A 23154-nucleotide genomic window follows, 5' to 3' on the forward strand; every position below is an offset into this window, starting at 1 on the left:
AAGGAGAAAAAGAGAGAAAGAGAGAGAGAGAGAAAGAAAGAGAAAAGAGAGAGAGAGAGAGAGAGAGAGAGAGAGAGAGATGAGGGAGGGAGATATAGAGAATACCCGGCACCCATAACTTTAAAAAAAGGTAGAAAAATAGACAGGAATGTCATGTGCAACTTTACCGCCTTAATATATAAATACAACAACAACAACAATAAAAGTAGGGAAGAAAATGCAATTCTCAGTGACATTTCATTCTAAACGCACTCCACAATTAGGCATTCACTAAAGTCAGAACTTTGCGAAGGTGGGAGGCTCTCAAAACATGAGCAATCCGACGAATTCTCAACGCGATTGAGCTTCTGCTATACATAAGGTGCCAAAAATAACACGTTTACTGCAGATAAAACAGTCTTGACTTATTTTTCGCCTGCCCGTCTGCATTTACCCCCTTGCGTCTATAGTACCGTGTCAACCTTTACTGGAATACAAGAGGCGTCGCGGTAGGGGGGTCTCGGGAAGTGATGCGACAACCCCGTTTAAATTGCAAGCGGAAATACAGTAACATATTCAAGTAAGAAATCTGATAATCTTTCGTAAACCCTTCAAAACACATGTCGGGGTATTTTATATTCTAAGGATTTTTTTCTTCTTCTGTTTTTCTGTTGAAATTTTTCGTCTACCATGTAAGCGATTTATCCACCCCCCCCCCCCCCCTCCCCATCTTCATCTAAGTACTCTACCGGGGCCGCTACTGAAAACTGGCTACGATAATAGTGGACCATGTATCCTCTCGAGCTTGAAGCCCCGATGGCATTTTAGACGTCACATTCAACGCCTCGATAACTGAGTTAAAGACGTCACATGTTCGCAATAACAGTCTAACCTAACACCTCCTCGCGTCGGTCACTCTGCAGAATGTGCCCTCGCGGTGGCGAGTGCTCGTAATTGGAACATTCTGCTGTCAAGTCAACCGTTAGGTGCGTTACCCCACTTCTGTGTGGATAGAAAATTAAAAGGAAAGGTGGACAGTTGGTTAAATGACCATGAGTCCATGACCATTGTGTAGAAAAACAGAGTTGTGACGTAATAGTAAGAATTTGGCATAGAAATGACAGCCTTAAAACGGTATAGAACTTTGATCACACAATCACGTGTTTGTGCAGTCCCATACGTCTATTAGTATGTGTTCATTCCTTTTCAGTGCCAGTGATATTTAACACAAAGTACAACATTGATAGAAAATTATTCCTACGCCATGAATCATCCTTTAGAATAACTTTTGAAGAATGTCCTTCCAAAAATCACTTTCAACACAGGTGCCTTTCACTACAACCAACCTTTAAAGAACAAAAAGGAACGAGATCTCGTTCGTCACCAACAAAACACTCGACGAGAAAGCAATCACATGGTCATCCAATCCACCTGACACGCTAGACGCTCTTTTTTCTCCTTGTGCACAGGTCACGTGACTGCATAATCCAAATGCAGGAGGATAAGTTCAAGACACTTAAACATCGATTGAAACTTAAGACTCTCCGTTCAGACCTTGCCTCATGCCCTGCGTATGAAAGCTTGGATATTCTGCACACGTGTATACGATAATCATGATCGCCAAGCACGTGCCTTCCCCATGGTTAAGGCGCTACAATTAAATACTTGATGGAGGGAGAAAAAAAACGAAAAAGTACAACTTTTCTGTCGCTTACCCTTCCAGTTAAAATAAAAGTACGCCAAACTAAATAATTAGCTATGGTTAACGGGGAGAATTAACTGTCCGAAGTCGAAACAAGAATAAAATGTCAATTATGTGAGGCTTAGATTTATAGTGTATTTTCGTCATTGCTTGGGGGGGGGGGGTTCACAAAACTTGTCATCAGTGACAAATGACAGTTTTTTGTTATAAGCTACTGAAATCCTTGCTTCTGATTGGTCATCAGCAGATTTGTCACTGATTTTTGTAATTTGTCATTGAAAAAAGGCTTTGTGAAACGGGGACCTGGACAATCAAATTGTTCCTGCCCGTTATCAGCGTAAGATGTGAACTAACTGAAAGGAGGCGCGATGGCTCAGTGGTTGAGCAGTGGTCCCGTAACCGGGAGGTCCCGGGGTCGGAACCTAGTCGATGCGCTAGTGCCCTTTGGTAAGGCAATAATCCTCATTACCAGGTCCCTCGGAAGTGATATAATGCCGCGTGTCCCATGGTTGCTTTATATACTTACAAACATACACATGCTTTCCCGGGGTCGGACCCAAGTCGATGCGCTAGTGCTCTTTGGTTAAAGGCATTAATCCTTATTACCAAGTCCCTCGGACAGGATATAAAGCCGCTTGTCCCCTGGTTGCTTACTTACAAGCATACACATGCTTTCTTATCGGTTAGCTAAACAAACATACCAACCAACAACAACACAGAACAACAAACTTTTCCATCTCTCCATCACAGGAGTGAGTGTGTAGACAGCTCTTGACATGGGTTGCGTGCGTGTGAACTGCCTTAATGATACATTTAATTACAATACTCATTTTGCTTCATTTGATATACAATTTTAACGCTTCCTTTACCCACATAGCGCCGAATTTTCTCTCCTTACAATAGTTCCGGCTGTGATTGAATTATCTCTCAGAGCAGACAAGTGCCTCGTGCTATCTTATCTCGCCAACGAACGCATGGGCGTCTGCTAATGGGGAATTTGTATTCACAGTGCCACTGTTTTGGTAGTCATATAAAAGCAAGATGGGAATCATTTGTCGACATAGAAAGATGCATGTCTAGTGAGATGTGAAACTTTTATGGTGCATTGACACCACGCAGGAGTGCTAGTAAGAATCGGTGATCGGGAGGGGGTTACATTTTAAAAAAGGGGAAATAATTTAATTAGGGAAAGAGAGCTAAGAAATTTAAGGGTTTATATGAACAACCAATGAAAGTCCAATTGTATTAATAATTATGGCTAGGTGGAAATCAGGGAATAGGGCGATGCGAAAAACAAAGACTTACCAAAAATTAAAATATATAAATAATAATAATAACAATAAAGCAAAATAAATTGAAACAAGTAAACAAAACCGACGAAAACAATGAGTAACAAAGTAGAGGATTTAAAGAATCATTTAAGAAAGAAATATTGCGGTAATAATTGTATTACGTTAATGCACTCCTCCACCGCCCCCCCCCCCCCCCCCCTCGCCGTCCACAAGAAAAGAGTTTTACAGAATCTTACAAATTTAATACTTTTGATCATGAGCTTGAGCACATCACCAACACACTCGACTATTAAACCTGCGCTTTGATGTTTCATATGTAAGCACACATATTGAAGCAAAGGAAAAATGATGAGAGAGAATTGTTATGATTTTTTTTCTCCATTTTTCATTCTCTTTCATCGAATTGCTTGAAGATGTTTGGAAGTGATTGAGTTGATGATTGGGCAAATCGGTTTAAAATCTAGGATATGAGGGCACGTGTATATCTAGTTACATCGCGTGTTACGCTCGTAAAAACAAATGTGTCCAAAATATGAAGTGCTTTTTTTTCTCGCAGTGTCTGAAGTATGTTGGTTAATTCAATAGGCACATGACCTCGCGTTCTACATGTAGATAGTGTCGAGTTCCCTATGGACGACAATAAGTACAGAATATGAAATAATTGTTTTCAAGATAATATCAAATTTGGTTGGAAAGTACGATTGTTCGGAGATTCAAAGAGTCTTTACACTTGTGACAAGTTTTTGTCTATAATTAGTTTTAAATTGTATTAAACGAGGTTGTAATATAACATTTTATCGCGTTACTGACGCTGTATGAAGTGAACACAACCGAAACAGTGGCACAAATCCCTGTTTCATTAAACTTTCAATAACTAGTGCCACAGATCTATGACAAATCTGTTCTCAGCCAATCAAATCTAGGGATTTCGGTAGCTTAAAACGATTATCGTATATTGTTATTCATAACGAGTTTTTATGAAACAGGGCCCACGTTAAAGGATGCTCAGCTGGAGATACCTTAAAATATCATTTTCCCTCAGTAACATAGTTTGATTTACCTTTTGATTTGTTACATGTTTTATGTTTCTCTTCATTTTCCATAACTTGTAAGTGCTTTAGTACATTTTTGTTTTTTAGCGCTCCTCAATACTCGATGTTATCATCATCTAAACCGATTTTAAGGTTTAAAGAGAATTAAACGCAGATTGTGCAGACAACACACAAGCCTGTCATTTAAATCATTCCTGTTGTTTTTTATTAGAATTGTTAAGTATCCAAAATTCAGTCTGTACAGATAATTTTTTTTTTTTTTTTTAAAACTGGAACTGACAATTACTTAGTCAATTAGTATATGTGAAAAGCCCATATTAAATTAAATCTAGCTGTAGGTAAAACAAACATGACGAAATGTCATTTTAGAAGAAACGTGTGGGCAGTGCATGAGACGTGTGTGAATAGAGACCAAAACGTGCCTCGTCGAAAGAAGATTAAGACGACAAAAATAACTTGTATAATCGTCTTATTAAATTATAATAATAATAATAATAATAATAATCCGTTTTTTTTTTATATATATAGCGCTCAATACACCGATCCAACGATGTGCCTAAGCGCTTTACAGATATATTATTACCCCGGTAATCGGATTCAGGCTTATATCATATTATATTATATCATATTATATCATATAAGACTGAAAATGTGGATTATCTTGAAGCCCTCATCGTAGATTTGGTAACGGATTTTCTTTGACAAAGAGTAGGCGGGCATAATATGAACGTAAATGTCATTTGTTGCTCAATTTAGAATATGCTTTATTGGAAATTTCAGTGGATAGCAATAACGACGTAGAATGGCAAAAGTGTGAGTGAAAGCTTTAGCTTTGGATGCGTTCAAGGCAGCGGTTTCTATGGCAATTTGTAAAAGCACAAAGGCGGGTTAAACCAACATAAAGGCAAAGTAAGACGAATTACGATAAGGGTTGGGTAAAACATGGCTTTGATCATGTGGGAGGTTTGGCATTTTAGAAAGTTCAGCAATGAAAGATTGAAAGTTTAAGTAGTTTACAATAAGAGAGAAAAAGTCCAATACAAATATTGTTGACATAATATTACGACTGAATTACATGAGACTGCTCCCAACTATATAGAAACTAACGAAATTAATAAATGTATAAACGAATAAATACATAAATTGATTAATACATAGATCAATCAAACAAATAATCTCTCAATCCATCAATACAATATAAAAATAACTATATAAATAAATACATGTATATATCAAATGAATAAATGTATAAATAAATTATGAATAAATAAATGATATATAAATACAATTTTGATCACAGGTAATATATAGTAAATATCATGGTTTTCAAAGAAATAAAACAATGAAAAGAGGTAATATGTCACAAACAAGTATCTATACATTACAAAGGTTCTAGCAAAGCTATTCGAGAAAATCTAGTAGGAGGTTGGAAAAGCATTGTGAATGAAGAGAAGATGAAGAAGGAGAGGAAGAGAAGAAGCATGATTAACCCACATAAAGACAGCTTATTTGATGAAAAGTAGGATCAAATGCCCAGAAATTATTATAATTTACAGTCATATTTTTCTTTGCACAACATATAAATCAGCGCACAAGCAAGGGGGTATTATTCAGCGGATTTATAACGAAACCGCTCACAAAAGTCATGAATAACCACCCTTCTCATCACTTTGTCCTAAATGCCTTTTTGATCTGTACAGAGATAGACTAAGGGTTATTTTCGCAGATACTATTTCTTTATCCTTGAAAGAGGGTGCTTTGAGATTCTCCTGGCCTTGGGGCGTGATTAACCTGTCAGCTTTTCAACGGGGAATAGGACAAAAATTATGGAAATTCATATCATCTGCCTCGTTTTGGGTTTTCCGCCTTTCCCCCACGAGGATCCCGCCAATGTGCGGATCTCAAGTACTGTACTCGACAAAAATCAATAGAAATAGTTTGGATCTACACAGAGCATACATGGATAGTAGATTTTAAGTAGGTTTCGGTAGAGGTAGTAGAGAGGAACTTACATACTGAATGTTGGACAGAAAATTATCAAAAAGTGGGTGTTTGGTTCGGTAAATCAACAATGATTAACACAAATATGTTGTCGTCTGCAAACGATTCAATGCAAAATAAATTAGTCAGTAATTTTGATGTTATTTACCAGTGCTTACGAGTATTATTCAAAAGAGTTATAGAAAAAAATCGAAATATCTAAAACATTGGTTTAGAAGGCCGTTCTCTAAACTATGTCATGTCATGGTCGTGAAAAAAAAACACAATAACCTGCATTACACCTTTGGTATTTTAAGCAATTTGCTTTAATTTCCTCCATTCTTCATGATACCATAAAGCAAAAATTATCTCTATCTGCGCGAGGGACGATGACCAATGAATACAAATTGCATGAGTTAGAAAGTGAGCCTTTGTCGGCATGGATCACAATAAGCTTGATTGACCCAAGTAATAGCAGGATTAATTTACCCCCGCAAAGTAGCAAATTTCTTTCCTTCCGAACAAAACCTGGAGAAATCATGCAGCAGCTAATAAATATATGGATTCTACTTTGCTGCAAGGGTGTTTGAATTATTAGGTAAACAAGGAATTATTAATCTCATTCTCAGGACATCAAGGGAGGTCTCCCTGAATTTCGTCTGTCTATTTTGCATTTTGCTTGTTATATTTAGAAGTTTTCCCTTAATACCTACCCCCCCCCCCTGTTACTAGTAGTTGTTATCTTCAAGTTTTGCTGCCCTCAACCCTAATAATTAAAACAAATGAGAGTTTTCCTCACCAAAGGGGACAGTTCAAAGTAAATTGTCAGAAGGCCGAGATACATGTCTCATTTTCATTTTGTCTCTTCTTTCTTTTCAACGTCTGTCTCTTTCTGTCTGCATATTCTCTCTCTCTCTCTCTCTCTCTCTCTCTCTCTCTCTCTTTCTCTCTCTCTCTCTCTATCTTCCTCTTCCTCACTCTCTCTCCACCTCTCTTTGTCTGTCTCTCCCCTGGTGTATTCTCTCTCTCTTTCTCTATCTCTCTCTCTCTCTCCCTCTCTCTCTCTCTCTCTCTTTCTTTCCTTTTCTTGTTTTTATCTTTCACTAACTCTCTTTTTATCTTTCTCCCAAAATCACCGTGCACACACAACCTTAAACACACATTTTTTTTTCTCTCTTGGAACACGACCGCTGGCCTCCAGTACTTTGATATTAATTAGTTCGAGACTGGCTAACAGGTGTCCTGAGCTTTCGCCTCATTTCTTATTTATAAGACATCAGTTCGTGCACACTCACCCACACCCACACCCACATCCACATAAAAACACCTGCTGTTGCCCTAGGAAAGTAAATCAGATCGGGTTTCAAAGAAAGTGATTGCAAATCAATTTGCGCTTTGTGCAGAGTGTGTGTGTGTGTGTGTGTGTGTGTGTGTGTATTGGGTTTTTACAGACGTGTATCAATCAGATATGATTATTTACGTCTGGGACCGACCTTTAAACGTCACCATCCGAAAGACGTGACTCAGTTTCGAACCTGCGTCCTCGTCTGAATCAGTTTGTAACTTCCACTTTTTAGCTGGATTACAGGCGCACGCCACAACGCCTAGTCCAATGGCTTCTATTGGTAAATCAATAATGATATATCAAAATCGATTTTAGCAACTGTCCACTAGGTTACGATACAGGGGGTTGCTATAGAGGGCGTGCCACGGTTCCACAAAGACTCATCCCCTTAAATACCAAATTCAAATAATTATTCCGGCAAATCACTAACTGTGTCCACAAAATTAAGCATTGAAAGTTTGGTTTGCTTACGTTTTCCCCTTTTCTTCCTCATGAAAATCTTAGGCTAACTTGTGGGTAATACAATCCGCCCCCCCCCCCTCCAACCCGACGCACTTTTCAAAATGCTAAAGCAACGCCGCTAGTAAGATTTCCTTTTATAAGAATGACTTACATTGAGGATGATGTGACAAAATACACGATGAAATTCACGTATCTAGACCATAGCAATTAATCATTCATTTGCGTATCGCATGAGGGGTACAAATGGAATTGGTCCTGCCTTAATTCCCGACTCTCAAGATATTCTAAGTGTGCACTCCAATTTGGTGGAATCTCGTCAGGAATTGGCTAAGAGCATGTTTTAGTTCGTGAAGGAAAAATTCACCTCTTTACATTACCTCGCCCCAAGGTGTAACTTAAAACCTGGACTCGCCTCTTACACGAGGACCATCCAGAGTCGAGAGGGTGCAATCGAGAGCGAAAGGGTGCACAAAAGTACCCCGCCTGTATTGTCTCCGGGCTACAAACGTTACCGATTCGAGTAGAAGGTTAAATTGCGAGTATCATTTTTGTTCGATGGCGTAACCCTTGTAAGCTGATCATACCAGTTAGGAAATAAAAGGGGGAAATATTCACAGACCGAGATGATAAACGATGAATAGAAATTGCAAGAAAAATGAAAAAACTGCCGAAACTCGGAAATTTTGTAATTGACTGTATAGGTCAAATAATTATTTATGAAATATTCAATATTCCTCAAATGATATTCATATTCATATTTATTTCATTTTCCATATCTATATTCATTCTCTTTATTCATTGGTTCCTGCCCCTTAATATTGATAACTCTTATTTGAAAATCACTTTTAAGAATTTCATAACATGTAAACTTTACTTGTTATCATGATACCATGTGTCAATGAACCGTTACTTTGAGTTTATAAAGTTTTTCGGCGCCAATGCTACGTAACATATAGATATTCGATTTTCTCCAGGCTTTTTTCCTAAACACTTTCGTTTCAATCTTCTCATGAAACGCTCTCACTTTTGAGTTTCTAATCAACAACATTCTCTACAAGTTGACAATGTAGTATTATACAAACTCGAGGAAAAGATTAAAAAGAGAGGTTCAGTCCGTTTCATTTTCTAATCGGTAATTTCTCCTCGGGAGTGTTCAATCCGTCGGCTCTTTAATTATATCTCTCTGTCTTTCTTGGTAATCCACCAGCGTCAGCTGCGGGCATCGTGGTGTCCATGTTCCTCTACTGATGATGATTCCAGAGACGGAGGGTGTAGCTTTTTCTTTCTCTCACTTTTCTTCAGCTATATACGAGGATAGACTTCAGATTCGTCTCAGACACGGTGGCGATCGGCACGAAAAATGATCCACTTGCTATACGTTTCATTTCTTTCTGGATGTTTTGTCTTTCTGAATTCTTCGCAAAAAGGCTTTCTGTCTTCCGCCCCCTCGAAATATACGCTTTAATATCGCAGTTGGAACTTTTTTTACTCTCGCGCTTCAGGCACTCGCATCATTTTCGTCTTTAATCTCATATCGTCGACTACCTGCAAGAACGGCGTAAGAGTTCTTTCTTGACAATGGCAGTAATGGCCTTCTAGCCGGCTGCTGATGATAATAACCCTTGCACCATCCACCCCCCCCCCCCCATCCATACAAAATTGTTTTATGTTATGGTATTCTTCTCTCTTCAATATATCGGCCTAGTATCTACAGATGCGACAATCTTTGTCTCCTTCTAACTGTAATCCACCTTCGCTATCCGTGACCACAAAAACAAAAATCCATTCATATTTCCGGCTCGTGAAATAAAGTGGCACAAAATTTGATTTGCTCTTTGCAGAGGTTGCGGAGGAAGCCAGCTATATTTTAAACGCGGGTTGTAACCTTGGTTTGACGAAAATTGCTTAGAAGTGGTATTTGCGGTGACGAATTTAGAATTTAACCGTGGCGTAATAGCTTGTAGAGCCTTGAAAGCGCTTTTGTGCGACGGATATCTTCTGCATGTCCTATTCTCATTTTCCGCCTACCCCTTCACATTTTCCCGTGGTTTTCTAGCTTTAATTATTGCTTTATTTCTTTCTTGATCCGATTTATCCCCATTCCTATTTTTAATTTCGGTTGGCATATTTTTCCTTTATGACCAATATCTCTTTGCAGGAAAGTAATTAAATGTTATAAGTCCAGAGTATATGACGGTTTTATGTAGCACTTATGGCACACGATAACCAGTATTCCTGCCTGATATTGGTAATGCGTTTCCATTTCCAACAGCATTATATAAGGCACATGGTCGTTAGTTATAAATCAAGTACATATATGACCTTTTACGATTGCAAAACTTATTAAACTGTGTAATTTCATCGACAGTATTATATCTCTTGTGCACCATACATGACTCAATTTAATGAATTAATGAATGGACGAGTTGCAATTCCATTAGCATTTAAATGCATTAAAACTCCTTTGAGAAAATAATCGTCTACCACATATCATAGTGGCTGTAATCCTTATGACATATTCTCCATTAGATCGGATATTTTTGTTTTCTTTCTTTGTCATGGTTCATCATAGTATTTGTTTAAACATCATCGATACAAGAAACTTAGTTTCGTAATCTTATTCTCTTTCTTTTCCTTTTTATTTTCACTTTGCCCGATGGCAATCAAGACGATTATACGTCTTGGCCTGTACAACATCCCTTTTCAGTAGCTGCGATCCATTTGGAAAATTGCATTTGGACATCTCAATGTATTTTTGCAATTTCATAAATTGATCGGCACGTATCAAGGGGGAAATTAAATGTCACATAATCCCTACTTGGACGTCTTATGCGAATGATGACAAGTTGGCAACGCGTGGTAGTTAGTGTTTCTTTTTATTTCTTATTTTACTTCTTAATTGTCCTATTCCGTTCGCTTTTCTCATTAATATACTTACATATTAATTTCTGTATTGTCTGTTTGTTAAATGACAAAATCCCATTATGCCAGATCAAAAGCAAGTATGCCGAATGAAGCCATAAGATTTTTTTTTTAAAGTCGGATATTGTGAAGAGATTTTCGAGAAGAGGAGAAGATGGTTAAATCACAATAAAATTTGGTTTATTCATTTAATAATCACAACTTTTATTTTTAATACCTACCTTGTATTTCTTAATGAATAATTTTATTTTAAAAGTTCTGGAAAATCGAAGCTTGAGGCGACCCAAGAACAAACGAGAGAAGATCTGCATAGTTGCAAAGCCAATGAAATGAGGTGTCACTGAAACTAAAAAAGCAATTAGTCATAGAAAGCGGATGGGGAGTAACCTATTATTGTGAACTGTAGCCCCATCCCACCCCCCCCCCCTCATTTTTTTTTTGCTTGTCAATAATGTTTTAATTTTTGTTTGCCATCTCTCTTTTTTTCTACAAAATCCTAGAAATACCCCTAGCAAGGGCTTGTAAATTATAGCATACTATTGCAGTAGTAGCACACACTTTTTATACAATTCTACATGGGTTTGATCACGTAAATTCGGTGAGTTCAGTTCTTATTATCAACATATGACCAAAACATATATGCCAGTAATCGATTAAAGCAAAGGCTTACAAACTTCTAAACAACGTTCTAATGTCAAACTTCGTCAGTCAATGCTAATTTCTAATAAATGTTTTTGAAATGGATTTCCTAGTGCGGAAACATTAAATTGTTAAACGAAGCATGAAGTTACGTAAATAGTAAGCTTAACACGTCCCTGCTATCGATTAAATCGATTAAAGCAAAGGTTTACAAACTTCTAAACAACGTTCTAATGTCAAACTTCTGCTGCTTAACAATTTTTTTTAAATGGTATTCCTGGTGCGGAAACATTAAATTGTTAAACGAAGCATGAAGTTACGTAAATAGTAAGCTTAACACGTCCCTGTTAAATGTGTATACAGTCCCATATACCCATTTCTCCGAGCAGCGCATCTGGTTTTTAGTCCGATTGAGTCACTTACTAAACATTTCGATCATTCCAAAAGTGACCTTACAGTTAACACTAATTACTATGTACTGCATAATCGACCTTTTCCATGGCTCCGCAGGGAGGGTGTTTCGCAATGCAATCGCATGACCGCTACTCAACTTTACATAAACCCTTACGCTTCCGCGCCCACCCAGCCCGACCACTGAGCTTACAGTGCTGTCGATAGCTCTCAAGAACATCGGACAACTTCCCCCATTTATTCTCAAGTAGCGTAAAGATGGCGGTTGCATTGGCCTATTTCCCTTTACCAGTGGGTTTCCTATTCAAGGACTCAGCGCGCTAACGTGCCTAGGTGGTTTCTCCGCAAGCCATCCATCGGGGGCGTCCACTCTAGCGGTATATCGATCCACGTCGTCACAGCTCCCTGATATCGCGTACCAAGAAAGAAAGAAAGGAGAAGAAAACCATTACGCATGCTGTTCCAGACTTCTTCGATTTCTTGCCGTCAAGAAACCCGATTAATCAGTTTACGCACACTTCTTTAAATAGATCTAGGGCATTTTCTCCTCCCGGCAGTCTAAATACAATGAAAAATATAATGCCGAGGATTTTGTAATAAGAATTCTTGCAAGCCGCAGAAAAACCGCGAATGTAAATTCATCTTAAACCTGCTTAAAACGCCAATAAGTTTACGTAAGTAGGTCTTTTTCTAAATAACTTACCAGCGGTATGACGTTGTATTCTGTATAATCCTTTGAAACAAATCTAGGTCATATTTCCAGGAATATTATAAAGGTGATGAAATTATTGATGCAGGTTTTGTAATCAGAATGATTGAAAACCGCAGGAAATCCACATATTACTCAAACTAACAGGCAGTTTAGACGAGATGAAATGTATTCGAAACTCGTATAGTAACAAGTTGTTTTTAAAAGAAATACACTAGTGAGAAAACATTTTAAATGAAGGAAAGCTATTGACGTTTAATGTAGAGGGATGATATTCTTTAAAATCTGATAATCTTCAATTCTTCCCCGTTTTCTTTCGATCATTTTTTCTCTTTCAATGATTTTCTTCTGTCATTTAAAGATTTAGTTCCGGTAATAAATGTTTCCTTTGAGAAAAACTTTCCTCAAATGATTTTAAACTGTCAAACCTATAGTAGATATATAAAAAAAAAAAAGTATTAACGAAAACCGTTTCGTAGACCACATTTCCTGAAAAAGCCAACTTAATTTTGCATATTTGGGACCACGTGTAGTGAAAGGCGGTCATAGGGCTTTTGCTCAATTTTCTTGTTTTTCTTGGCTCATCGCTTAACCTGAAGGCCTTTACATTTTGTGCCAAAAGCGTTTGATAGATTATGCTTTGTTTTCTAAAACGTATGTACGGATCATCAGACATCTAGATTTTCTTTTCAACTTGTCGTCACGGTTATCTTTGAAATTGCCTATTCTCCCTACCAATAATTCTTACTTTTTTTCTACATTTAATCTATTGCCCTCATATTATCTGTTCTGCTTGCTCTATTTCCCCAGCCTCGATAACCCCTCTCTATTTCTATGTGCCCCTTCCCCCTTTCTCTCTCTCTCTCTCTCTCTCTCTCTCTCTCTCTTTCTCTCTCTATCTTTCTCTCTCTCTCTCTCTCTCTCTCTCTAATGTGTTTAATATCTTACCTGTTTCTAGTCGCTTTTCCTAATCAAAATACCCCCATTACCCATATAAAAATATCGACAAAACGCTACAACTAGGCAAGCAGCATCGATTTAAATCCCACAACTGAGGCACACCTTGTACCCATATGCCACGGACCTACATTGCCTGTCTGTAGGCCTGTTTTCATCAGACCGAAGAAGTTATAGAATAACCCGCTATTTTAACTAGCCCATCTCTTGTTAGCCAGCTCATTTGCGCCTTCATAGGCCCGCAGTTGGATTTAGCGGGATATTTGGTCGAGAAAATATGCCGAAAAATCTTGGTCTTGTTTCCAAAAACGCCCGCTATTTAGGAAATAGCAGGCTAATTAGCGCTTGTCCGAGGTAGTTTGTGATGAGCGTATCGGTCTGGTGGAAACGCAATTTCGAGCTTCGGGAAAATAAAGTAGTTCCACGGTTCTACTTTCAAAGTCCATCGCCTGAAATGCCTTACATCCATCATGTCAGAATACAAATGATTCTCCCAAATTTTTAAGAGGCAAGTTTGATGAATATACAATTTCACGTGATTAATTTTTCGCAGAAGTAGTGTACTCCTTTTTGCTGCCATGACATTCAGAATGTGCCATTTTTATTCTTTTGCTTAAAATGAGAACATCATTTTTCTTCCGCTTCGGGCTAGACGGGCAAGTAAAGTATAAGATTGTTTTTCTTCTTTTAAGGTAAGGTCTCCCAATCTTAGTCAGTTTGGAAGTAGAAATGTCTCTTGACAACTTTTCGCCCTTAAAATGCCTTCGTATTCAAAATAGGGCAACACATATCTGGTCTAAAAATATGGGGTTATTTTGTAACTTCGGTCTGATGAAAACAGGCCTTGTGTTACGGTGGCTCTCTATTGATTACCAAGCCTGATATATTATCCGGCTAAATATATTGTTAGCGGATCAAAACACAGGTAAATGGCTGAAAAGACAGATGTGCCCAGAGGGAAAAGGGTACTTTTTAAATCGGTCTAGTTCTTACTCGAGGAGGATCTCAGGGGAAAGGTGCCTTGAGTGAATTCATCAGAAGTGCTGATTGCCGGCTGACTATATAGGGTAGTAGGGTTCTTGCTGGAATGCATCGTGTTTAAAAACGGCGTGCTTGCAGAAAATATCGTCCGGGGTTATTGAATATAGAAAATAGAGATATAGAGAGAAAGAGAGATAGAGGGAAAGAGAGAGAGAGAGATAAGGGAGAGGTAGACAGACAGAGATAGAGAGGGAAAAGATAAAGGGGAAAGAGGGGGGGGGGGGAGAGGTTTACTTTGAAGAGTCAGACAAAAGTTGAGTCGTGCGATTACATTGTGAAAGAAACTAGAGTCAAACCTCCTGTAGTAACCAACTTTTATAGAAAAACCACTTGTCTACACAGACCACATTTTTTGTTTTGCTCGAAAATGGTTTCTCATTGAAACATGGAACAAAGAAACCTGTGCGTAAAGAGCACCAGCCTATAAAGCTCCCTTGCATGGACTTTGTAGACAGGTTTCACTGTGTATTGGAGCAATTTGGAAATGGTGGTATGTAATTCATGCGAATTTAGGTCTACTGTGAAGTTTTGGATTAATACCAAAATAAAGAAAAAGGAAGTTGTCCACATGCACTGCACATAGAAATGGGTATATGGGACTACCAACACAAAATTGCACTAAACTTTGCAGATACTTTTTCTTATCACGAGAGCATTTTATGGGAAATGCATTTTCAAGAAACATTAAAAGAAACCTCACCTTAAAAGAAAAAAAAATCTTTACCAGAACTCATCTTGGGACCTGTTTCACAAAGCCTTTTTTCAATGACAAATTACAAAAATCAGTGACAAATCTGCTGATAACCAATCAGAAGCAAGGATTTCACTAGCTTATAACAAAAACTGTCATTTGTCACTGATGACAAGCTTTGTGAAATGGTGCTCAGCTCTTTAAAAGGCGAATATGTTCAGACAATATCTAGTGATGAGAGACAAGAGGGCGCTTAACACTGTATAAAGAAAAATAATTACTTGCCCGTCTAGCCCAAAGCGGAAGAAAATAATGTTCTCCTTTTAAGCAAAAGAATAGAGATGGCACATTTTAAATGTCGTGGCAGCAATAACAAGAAACACGACTTCTTCGAGAAATGAATCCATGCATGAAATTGTATTTATTAAACTTGCCTTTTAAAAGAGTGGGATAATCATTTGTATTCCTTTTTGTATATCGACATGATGGATGGAATGCATTCCAGGCGATGGACTTAGAAAGTAGAACCGTGGAACTACTTTATTTCAGGAGTTTTATTTATAGGGTTTACAGTAAAGTGGTTACATCAATGGCACGAACGGGTTGATTGAATGGCTGAATCAAATATGGCCTAACAGATGACTGGCACAGATTTCGACGAAAGTGTTCTCTTTTGATAGAAATACAAATCAGTGCCAGCAGGAATTTAAAAGCAGAGTCTGTAGATGTTTTTTTTACAACATTTGTGTGACCCCAGTCAACCCGAGATGACCGAAACCAAACCGAGGAGCCCGAAACCAAACCGAGGGGAACGAAACCAAACCAAGGAGTCCGTTACCAACCGGGAGTCCGTTACCGAACCGAGGAGACCGAGACCAGACCGAGGAGACCGAGACTAAACCTTTTTCCCAAAATTGATTCTCATCATCATGACCATGGCTTCATTATGAAGCTTTTCCATTGGTACAACTTCTCCACGTCGTTCATGTTTACAGATTGAAGTGGACCGATTTACTCATAAGGGCCGGCCAAATATAAACATTTGCAATAAATATAAAACAAATTAAATATTGGAATATCCGTGCTGCGGGGGGGGGGGTGCATTAACATAGATTGGTAGGAATTACTAATCTCCACTATCTTCTATACATAGACCGAATGCGTTCGTAGATTTATTATCATTAGTATGTGACTGGTCCGCTCAACATTGGGAAGAATTTCTGTCAATCAGATCCAGAGCAAATGTTTACGGAAACGGGCCATTTAAAAAGCATCAGTGGAAATGCCAAGGAACCAAGGGGTCGGAAATTCAACAGTAATACGGCAATCTATTACTTACTGCGCTCGGATGTGCTACGCAACTGCAATCCGTGGCGTGAATATCCGGCTGGTATATTACCTCTCACCAGTTCCTTAATAAATCTTTGTTTAGCTCCAGATTATACAGATTTCACCCCCAAGCCAAGAGTTGGGTTCTTGACTTATCAATCATTCAATTACCACAGTTGTTTATGCCTCGGTCACACCGCAAAGCCGACTCCAAACCGACCAATCCTTAGCCATTCTTTTATTGGTCTGTTGTCGGTTTGATATTGGTCTCGTTGATGTGATCGAGGTACCGGTCAGACCAGAAAATCGACTTCTTACCGACTCCCAACTGACCCCGAACCGCCTCCTCGCTATTTTGGTAATACGCGTTCTTTGTACGGTCTGGGATCGATCGAACGTGGGCCTGTCGGTAGGATTGCTTGACCTTTCAGGGGGGAATCCTTATTTTTCGGAAAGAAACTTTGCAGAATTTAAGAAAATCTTTCTTCTTTGAATTCTTCTTTTCTTAGGATAAGGCCATGGACCTGAAAAGACCTATGGTAATATCAATTGCATTTTGAACCTAGTTGATATCACTTATCAACCCACGCAGGTTCCATAAAGAAATAACAACACAATCAGTCAAACCTGCTCAAAGTGACACTTTTAGGGAGGCAAAAACGATGCCTGACCTTTTTATAGTACTAGTTTGCATTTATCCAGAATAAGAATATTTTTGTTTTTCTTCTTTTTCTTCTTTTCGTGTTCTTGTTTATTCTTCTTCTTCTTCATCATCATCTTCTTCTTCTTCTTCTTCTTCTTCTTCTTTAGCTTCTTCTTCTTCTTCATCTTCTTCTTCTTCTACTTCTTCTTCTTCTTCTTCTTTTTCTTCTTCAGATACATGTCTTATTATATTCGCAAGTACCACGCACCACTATCATAGGTTCCAATGGCTAGCTAACTCATAGAAACTCTATGTATTTCGAACTGCAATAAATCTTAATAATTCTTGAGAAGAGCTTTTTATCAACTGAACTACCTGAAAGCTGTGCCACGGATTATCACTTGGATTTGATTACAAAAAATATGGTTTACATGATTGGTTTTCGTGAATCAAACGTTCTCTCCACAAAAGGAGTACGATGTAGGCCATCTCATTCAGACTCGAGACTGAATAATCCGATCCAATCATCAAGGGGAATTGTTTTTCATTTCGTCCATTTATTACCCCCAATCTTCTTGTTTCTCTCTCTCTCTCTCTCTTTCTCTCTCTCTCTCTCTCTCTTTATGCCTCGTTTATTTTGTGGCTGTCTTTTCCAGTCTCAAACTAGAAAAAGATGTGGTGGGGAAAATTCGATCATCACCACAAGCTTTATTGGCAATATTTTGCATAGGATTTAGACATGAATCTCAGCACTTTAGATGTTCCTTGTTTTTTTATTCAAGGTATACATGAAGAAATATCGATTTTACTGGAGGCGAAATGGACATGGGTTAACGGATTATCCGTCGCAAAATGAGCAAAAACCGTTATCTCATTGCTATCGATTGACCTTTTGCCAAAACACTCATCCGGTGACGTCATAATAGGCTATTTTCAGTGAGTCCGGAATAACCTGTTTACAAGTGTGTTAACGTAAATCGCTATTTCTGTTTCAATGTTTTACTTACAATGTGGAAACTCTTTCTCTCTTCCTTTCTTGAATAATTTACGAGTATTGATTAAGAGATTATTGATTCAAAGTTAGTTAGCTCTAGCATGTAGCAGACATATTTATTTATTCATGTATTTCTTTTTTTAAACACTGACTGTTTTCCATCGTGGTCCTGATGAAGGACATACAATATTTGAAATTAAAAACAAACTCATCCGGTGACGTCACAATATGCTTTTTTTCAGTGCAGCGAATGAATGTTCAGGTAAAGAAATGTTATGACCGCGGGAACATGTCATAAACGTGGAAAGGATTATTTATTGCTAAGCGTACTTCTATAATATCAGTGTTATTACTATCGTTATAGAGTCATATTAGTGCTCAAAATACACGGGGGCGATGGGCGATTTGCCCCCGTGAGCTACATAATCGCCTCCGTCAGGTTGCTCACGGGGGCGATTGCAAAATTAAAAATCGCCCCCGTGGAATTATAAAATAAAGATTATCTTTTCTGTTATAACTTTAACACAATATTGAGTGTCAATTTTCAAACCTTAAACCAATGACATGGAACTTAGATTAGAGTGCAAGATTTCTCGCTCGAATTTGTCGGTGTCTAGAGAGCAAAGGCCGCCATTATTGTAAAGAAATTTACGCTTATTCGCCGGAGGATGACGGTATATATCCCATCTATATGAGTATTACCGATACAAACAACGGAAGCTCGCAGTGCAGTGCGGCCGTCTGCAATGGCTATACTGCGCAGTTAGGACCGGTACGTATTCACGCTGCCGCCCCATATCTGCTGGAGCTCGAGGCGAACGCGCACGTGAGAGAGCCCCCGTGAGGAGGCTCACGGGGGCTTTTTTTTTTTTAAGAGCCCCCGTGGGCAAAAAATTAATTTGAGCCTTGGTCATATATCAGAGTTTGAGGCATAAAGCAGAACAATTTCGTCGTCTCAGTTAAAGATATATATTCGCTTTAAATAAATGTGGTATAAAACTATATATAATACAACATCGGTCATTTCCGTGTAAAAATTAAACTTGTGGGTAAAAAATGTTCCGTTTGCCAAACAAATTAATCTTGTATATTTAGATAAATTTTCAATATAAAGTTGTCGTGCATTGTTTACATCCGGTACAATAAATTAACCAGCTAACCAGCTAAGTGCAATCACTTTAATATACTACTCTTAACAGCACTCCGAACGTTTCCAACATAAGAATATCTATTCTGTTAATGGCACGACCATTACCTTTAGATATAAGTTATTTATTTGAAAACTAAATTACACGTCTTTTATTACTTCTCATCTAACTACCGTCTTAATTATAAAGTTCGGGGTTCGAAGCTCCGACAATTATCGATCTTGCGACACGATGCTCTCGGCTGTATTTCGTCGAAAAATAGAATTTGGGGGTTCGGGGTTGCGGTTTGTTTTACAGGTTACAGGCATCGTTAAATCTGAGATGCAGGGCCCTACGTGTCATCAGTGTCTGTGATATGTTGTTACATTGAAGCCCTACACCAAATTGCGCTTCAAAAAGATCAAAAAATAAAAAAAATCTTTGAGTGACTGGTTTACCATACTCATTTTTCCAAATAGGCTGTAGTGTCATAAAAATCCAATGGCTTTGACATATCAATTTCCAATCATAAATATCTTGATAATCAGACAGGCGATCGGCTTATAAAAGTCAAGAGATTCCTGACTGACCTTTAGGTTTATAATTATGATTGCAGCATGAGCTAAATCCAAGATTTTGTTTCAGAATCTGAGGTAATGTTACTGAGTCCCTTTAAGAGTAATCGTCGCGGAATCAACATGGTAAAACCCCTAAATTTCCACCTATAATGGAATGTTGTGTCACCGAGTAGTAGTTCTACATCTACCAAAGATCGTTCGCATGCTTACAACTTCGCCGTTATGCATCGACCTTCAATCTACCTACTTAAGGGGGATCAATCTGAATTTTGCAACACGCGGCATGTCCTTTCAACCATGCCGCCTTTGTCCGCTTCATGCGCAGTCCTTTGATCATGATAATGCTTTGTTCCTAATAATTGTTATTACTATTAAGACTTTGGCTTTCAAGGGCTTTAAGAGTGTTTTTTTTAACTGCCCCGCCATTTTTGATTGTATACGATACGGCCGTCGTGTTTTTTTTAATAATTATCTTTATGAATCCAATCGCGTGACTCTTGATTGAAATGTAACGCCCCCCCCCCCTTCCAAAACAAATAATAATAATTAAATCCTTCCATCTTTCAGCATATTTCCTATGTAAACCATGGTAGTTGTGAGTCCACAGCGAACGATATGTGGATCTCTCTCTCGCCCTCGCTTACTCCATCCTCAATTACATTGATACCTATCAGTAATCCTCTCTTTGTTTCTACAACCTTTTGACATTCTTTGACGCGTGTATCAGATAAATGACCCATCATCTTCCTCACTAGTATTACATCGCTGCACTAATCATAACCGAAACCCCACCCTTTTTTGTTAACCCTAATGCGACTGATCCTGCACCATGTCCCCATCATCTTGGGTGATTTCACTCTTGTCACGTCCCGGTGCAGCCCCCCTGGCCTTGTCATCAGCCCCTGTCATCAGCGGTTTCGATGACCGTCCATTCAAACTCTCGCTTTACTCTCGACTGTTAGATTTCACGCTTGTCCTCCCGGCCCACCGCTGAATGACAGTTTAATCAACAAGCAAGGACTCTCGACTCGAGACAGTCACTCTAAGGAGAGGCGATCTCTCTCTCACTTCTGAATATTTCCGTATCTATCTCTTTTTCTTTCCCTCTATCTCTCTCTCTCTCTCCCTCTCTCTCTCTCTCTCTCTCTCTCTCTCTCTCTCTATTTCTGTATTTGTCTTCTTTTTAGCTCTCTGTCTGGTTATTCATTTTCACCTTTCTCCCTTAAGCCTCGGTCACAAATGCCATTACGAACTGCTACGAACGCCGTACGAACGATTTTTTCAGCCAAAGGAAATTCGGGTAGACAATGTAAAAGACAGGGAGATTCATACGAAATTATCGTTCGTACGAACCTTTGTGACCGTAGCATAAATTTCTCTTTCTCTCCCTCCATATTATTTGTATCTCTCTCTCTCTCTTTTCTACATAGCTCTCTCTCTTCTCCTCCCCCCCCCCCAAAAAAAAACCTCTCTCTCTCTCTCTCTCTCTCTCTCTCTTCTCTTTCTCTTTCTTTCTCTTTCTCTCTCTGGTTCCTTCTTTTTCCCATCTCGTCCTCTTCCTCTTCTCAGCATGCCGCAAAAATAGCCTTATACCACAGGAAAGCATTTAAAATGTCGGGGTCAAAGATGTGGTATATTGCTATAAATATATTTAAACTGTTTTGTGTTAATGAGGTCGGGTGATGAAATTCCAGCATAAAATACTTTTCATTTGCAGGTGTAAAGACAAATCATCTTTGCCCTAACATGACTTGATATGTTCAATTTAAAAAAAATGTTGCTCTTCTTTGAAGCCTACGTTGCTTTTGTAAGTAATGCTACGTACATACACCGGAACATTAACTAACCCGAACTCCATTAAAGATGAGAGATTAGATCTAACGTGAGACAACCAGGGATATAAATTGTTCCGTTGATGCGATCGGATTGCAAAAATAGAGTTCCAGCCCCAGAGGCTGTCACACATTAATATCAATTTAGAAGGAGAAATCAATTGGGCGTTCGGCTCCCAGTATCTTTGAAGATCTCTCGTATAAGTGCTGAGAAACTACTGTGGCAGCTCAGTTATTGGTAGTCGTGTTAAACTCGTCACATCGATTAAAGTGGGACGAATTCTCTGACCGGTGTAATTGAGCTAGAGAAAACAACATTGGTTTTGCCGGATCTCTCTGTGTATTTTGGTTTTAATCAGGCCATTTGGTTATGTAGTTTCATCACATCTCTGGTGTTTGAATCCATTTTATTTTGCCCCCCTCTGTTTTAAATCATTCTCCTCCTGTTTCGTCCCCTCTTCCTCATCTTTTTTGTCATCATCGTCAGCAGTAGCAACTTTCTTGATGTTTCTCTTTGTCTCGTTAACTTTTTACTCTCTCATGTACTGTTTCTTCCTTTTCTTTTATTTTTGCCCATAGATATTTTATTTTTGTTTCTCTTCGTCATTAATTTTTAGTCCTGCTCCCTCTGTTCGTATTTATTCCTTAGGGGATAATTTAGAAGTCTGAATAGATTGTTACTTTTCATTCTGTTTATCTTGTCTTCAAAACACAGGTAGCAAGTTATATACAACTCAACGATGCGAATATCACGATTATGCGCCTCGTCGCACTTGTCTATTTTGACATGTTTTTGAGAAAGAAAAATAGCCCAACATCAGTTTACATGCCTCGTTTAGCATTTCGCAATGTTTCGTATATGCTAGTTTTTCTCTCTTTTTTTTTAAGGGAATTTCCCTTTCCATCTCTTAAAAACTAATCAGTCAAGAAACTTTTTTAAGAGAGGAGATAAAAAGCAGTCAAGGATATCATAACAAATTGGATAATCTAGTTCATTTTGGAGGCTCCTTAATTATACTTTCGAAATATTGGATTTTTTACTGCTAGTGCTGGTACTACTACTAGTACTACTGACGGATGGTACTACTTCTAATAATGCTGCTGCTACTACTATTACTAGTAAAACTACATCAACTACTACTACTACTACTACTACTACTACTACTACTACTACCAGACTACTATTACGGTTTCTACTTCTGCTTCTTCTCTTCTTCTTCTTCTTCTTCTTCTTCTTCTTCTTCTTCTTCTTCTTCTTCTCTTCTTATTCTTCTTCTCTCCTTTTTCTTTCTCTCCTTTGTCCCTCTCTCATTGTTTTATCACCCTCTCTATCTCCCCTTCGTGGTAAATTAACCATGGGGATACTGCATGCCGATGTTCAATGCATGAATGCAATGTTTGGTTCGACGAACACTCAGTTTCACATTGATGAGGCCAATGCTTTATGAAATCTTTATGATCGGATTCAG

The sequence above is a fragment of the Strongylocentrotus purpuratus genome, unplaced genomic scaffold (genome assembly GCF_000002235.5).
Source record: "Strongylocentrotus purpuratus isolate Spur 01 unplaced genomic scaffold, Spur_5.0 spur5_scaffold_14, whole genome shotgun sequence".
Lineage (NCBI taxonomy): Eukaryota > Metazoa > Echinodermata > Echinoidea > Camarodonta > Strongylocentrotidae > Strongylocentrotus > Strongylocentrotus purpuratus.